Source organism: Dromiciops gliroides, chromosome 2, assembly GCF_019393635.1.
Source record: "Dromiciops gliroides isolate mDroGli1 chromosome 2, mDroGli1.pri, whole genome shotgun sequence".
Classification (NCBI taxonomy): Eukaryota; Metazoa; Chordata; class Mammalia; order Microbiotheria; family Microbiotheriidae; genus Dromiciops; species Dromiciops gliroides.
The window spans coordinates 487,890,344-487,894,837 of record NC_057862.1 but is presented as its reverse complement, the minus strand read 5'-3'; the positions used below and the strand labels follow the sequence as shown (position 1 = coordinate 487,894,837).

The 4,494-nt window shown below is 34.6% G+C and overlaps 1 non-coding gene across 1 annotated transcript; it reads right to left on the bottom strand.

The window, feature by feature from the left end:
* Positions 1–2,958: 2,958 nt before the first annotated feature.
* On the bottom strand, positions 2,959–3,082 carry LOC122745138. The gene has a single exon (XR_006355423.1). It is a non-coding gene; the product is annotated as a U6atac minor spliceosomal RNA (small nuclear RNA).
* Between the last annotated feature and the right edge of the window lie 1,412 nt (positions 3,083–4,494).

The following is a 4,494-nucleotide window of genomic DNA, read 5'->3' as shown; positions in this document are numbered from 1 at the left end:
TTTTTACTAGCTGTTTGGCCCCTAGCCAAAGTGATCAACTTCCCTGAAACTTAATTTCCTTATCTATCAATGAAACCAATACTTGTACAACCTATTTCACAGTGTTATTTGGGAAGAAAAGGCACTTTATAACATGTAAATCGTTACATAAAATTGTTATTATTAAACCTCATGTTAGAGCTCTCTGGATTCAATACCAATGAATTCTTCAAGAACTATGGCTTCAGAAGAGGCTTCATCAAAGGCTGAGTGGTCCAAGCTGGGAGTCATGAAGAGTAGGCCCTTAGGTTAATGCTACTACCAGTTATAGCTGAAATGTATAGACTCAGAGAATGTAGCACAAAGCCAATAAGCACAATAGCTTTAGTCCCAACACTGCACAGTAAACTGCAGTAAAATTTATCTTTTCTCTCTAACAGGCAGAACTGCCTGACAAAGAAATGAAGTGCCTTGACTAGTAGTGAGTTACTTATCACATAAAGTATTTAAAAAGAAACTGGATAACTACTTGATAGAAATATCACAAAAGGGATTTCTACACTGGGAAAGGCATTGGAATAGGTGATCCCTGTAGCCCCTTCCTGCTCTGAGTCTGTCAATCTGAATGAAAATATTTGCCTGTGTTGGTATTTATAATTTTTAGAAATCTTATTGACAGCATATTTCTCTATTATGTTTCCTGCCAGCTAATTTATGAAATATAAAGACTAAAGCTGGTTTAAAAATGAATTTACTTTTCTATTAATCTTTTTTCTCAATATATTCTAAAATGAACATATTAATCTCTAATAAATGTTTAAAGTTTCCTTCCAGTCTCCCTTTCATTAATTATATTTGGCATCTCAGTCCTTTTCCCTTCTATATCATTGATGTGTCTCCTCTGTCTGAGGTGGTGAATATCCCCAGTAACATCAGACTCAAGAACACTTTATAGACTTGGTGATTTAAGTTACTGTAGTTTTTAAAGTTTCAATACAATAACAAAACTCACCAAGACTTTAAGGAGAGTAGCCATTTCCTAATGAAAGATAATCCAAGTATTTAGCCCAGCATGCTCATTTATTAGATGCACTGTGGGTTTGCTACTTGCCAAGGACTATAGCTTACTTAGATGTCCTGATGAGCAGAAATGTGCTGATGACTCAGGTGAATTCTCACTAGGGATTCAAGCAGATGGAATCCAACAAATTGAACTTAAGAGCTCTTCTCACTGTCCTTTCTTCGCTCCTGCAACTGTTAAGTGGCTCCCTGCCTGGATTGGGAAACAACACACAAAAAAGTAGTGATGATCTTCTACAGGTTCCTAGAAAGGAAAAGCCTTTTGGAGTACTTTGACTCTAGTTCTCCTCTATTTTGTCAGTAAGCTACAAATTTTTAAAAAGTGAGAAAGAATTCATATAAAGTCCCTTTTGACCATATTTAGGGAACACAGAAGAAACACAATCAGTGCACAACCACAAAGTAGCAAGATGTGAATCACATAATGACGGCTAAGATGTATTTATAACTTTAAGGTTTGCAAAGCATTTCACACATATCTTATGTAATCTTCATAATAAACTTGTTATGAAGGTATTATTGCTATTTTTCCAGATAAGATAGGTGAGACCGAAAGGTTGAATTACTTGTTCAAGTCATACAATTAGTAAGTATCTAAGGCAAGATTCAAACTAAGTTCTTATCATAAAACTGGCTTTTTGTCCACTGTACCATTTAGCGTGGCTTCTATGTGAAGCAAATGGATTAACTCAAGGGCATTATACATGTCAAATCCAAACACTTTCATCTTGGTTTTTCTCTGCTTGTCTGTATGAAATGAAAAAAATGCCTAAGATAAATTCCTTAGTCCTACCTCAGTGTCTCCACCTGGAAACCACAGTCCAATGGGACTAATACTACCATCTGCTACCTTTATTCCTATTCATGTACTGCTGAACAGAGTGAAACAATTCATATAACCATGCCCATTGGGTCTCCTACATAAATGTGTTACATAATTTTAACTAGTCCCTCTTGTAGCAAGACAATTCTTTTACTCTTCTTTCATTTCAATCAACTCTTAAACTTACCAAAGCAACTATTCAATTTTTTAAAATCTTTCTCAAAGTTGCCCATAGCATCTTCTCCTTTCTCTTCCTCTCCCCTGTTAGTCTTTCCAGTTCAGTTCCTTCCCTCTTATTTCATTGAAATAAAGATTAAGTATTTCACCAAGAGTTCCCCTTTTCTTATTCTTTTTATTCCATATCACTCTGTCTTCCTTTAAAATCTCCATCTAACATAAATATATGAGCCTTCTCCTTGCAAAAGTAAATTCCTCTATATGCAATATTTCTATGATTCAATTTCTTCCCATATTCTTTAACAAATTGTTTTCACTATTCTCAATACCTTTACCTTACTCTCTCTGTCCATTAACCAATTCACTAAGTCCTACATTGTCATACTTCTGCCATCCTTAAAAACATCCTCATTTGATACAACCATTATCTATCTTCCTATAGCTATCATCTCCTTTATTTTTAAACTTCTTGAAGAGGGGCAGCTAGGTGGCGCAGTGGATAAAGCACCGGCCCTGGAGTCAGGAGTACCTGGGTTTGGATCCGGCCTCAGACACTTAACACTTACTAGCTGTGTGACCCTGGGCAAGTCACTTGACCCCAATTGCCTCACTAAAAAAAAAAAAAAAAACTTCTTGAAGAATCCATCTACAATTAGTATATCTACTTTATCTCTGATCACTGGCTTCTAAAACATTTGAAATTTGGTTTCTGACTTTATTATTCAATTGAAACTTCCCTGTTCAGAGTTGCCAATCATTTTTTGACTGTGAAATCCAGTGGTCTTTTCCCAATATTGATTGTCCTTGACCTCTGAACAGTTTTGATATTATTGATCTATATCTCCTTGATATTCTCTTCTCTCTATGCTTTTGTGACACTGCTGTGTACTAGTTCTCCCAATGTATGTCTGATGCCATGGAGTAGGTGGCAATACCTTAACTGTATATGTGTTGTAAAGGCCACTAGGACCTCTTCCATCCTTATCAAGGGGAGTGCTAACCTTCTCTCCTTTCATACAACACTCCCGATGTATGTCTGAATACTCCTTCTAAATATCTTTTGCTGGTTCTTCATTCATGCCATACCTTCCAACTGTGGTTGTTCCTCAAAGTTCTATTCTATAAAAATCATTTCCCTCTATACCCCATTTAGGGTTGATAACTGTATATGGGAGTCACAAAAAATTTGACAGTAAATGTTTAATTTGTATACCTATTTTATATACCTATATACCCATGGTTGCATAAAAATGTCTTTGGTGAAATGGGGTTATGAGTGGAAACCATTTAAGTAGCCCTGTTCTATATTATGAGAAGCATCCTGCTTGCATAGTAGATTATTAGACATATAGTCAGGAAGTTCTAAGTTCATAATGCAGCCTCAAACACTAATTACCTGTCTCTCTTTGTAAAATCACTTTTTTTGGTGCTCAATGAGATATTTGTAAAGTGTTTTACAAAGCTTAAAGGACTTTATTGTTGATGTTATTACTTCACTTGGTGATCTCATTAGTACCCACAAAGTCAATTATCATTTCTGACCAGATTTGGGGTGTTACCTTTAATTAATAATTATTTGACACATAAGACATCATTTCTAACTTTATAACACCTCATCTTTATAGTACCTTCTCTTTCCTCACAAAGCAGTCACTCTGGTACAAGTTCCTGTTACTGTGACCTGTACTATGACAGTAGCCTTCTGGTTGGTCTCTCTAGCTCAAGTTTCTCTGCATTCAAATCTATTCACTACTCCATCGCCAAAAGTTCAGGTGTCACCCATCAACACCCCTCTCTCCTCCATCTCAAAATCCAGTGATCCTTTGCTATATCCAATTTCAAATATAAACTTCTCTGTTTGTCATTTAAATCCCTTTAAAACATGGCCTTCTTTCTATACCTTCCTAGACTTCTTATACTTTACTCACTTCTACATTATTATTCATGCATAGTGGCTTTTGTACAATTCTGTTGAAACCCTTAACTTCTTTCTTTTTTATTTTTTATTAGATTTCCTTCACTCATAAAGGGAAATAATTATATTTTTCATTATTATTGTTTTGCTGTTTTCCCCTATAACTTGTTTGTCTTTTCCTTCAATATTTAGATGATATTTCATTTGGTGCTTGTATATTAAGTATTGAAATTATCACCATCTAAATTTCCTTTCAGCAAAAAGGTAGTTTTCTCCTCTATCTGTTAATCATCTATTTTTACTATTGCATTTTCTGAAATCATGATTTCTTGTCCTGCTTTTTAAAAAAAATTAGTTAAAGCATGACAAATTTTGCTCTATTCCTTTGTTTTAACTGTTCAATTCTTTATTTTTCAAGTGTATTTCTTAATATACATACATACACACATACATATATACTTAAAATCCAACTATACATATATTTTGGATTTTTAGTTCTAATACTTTTTTATATCCTCTT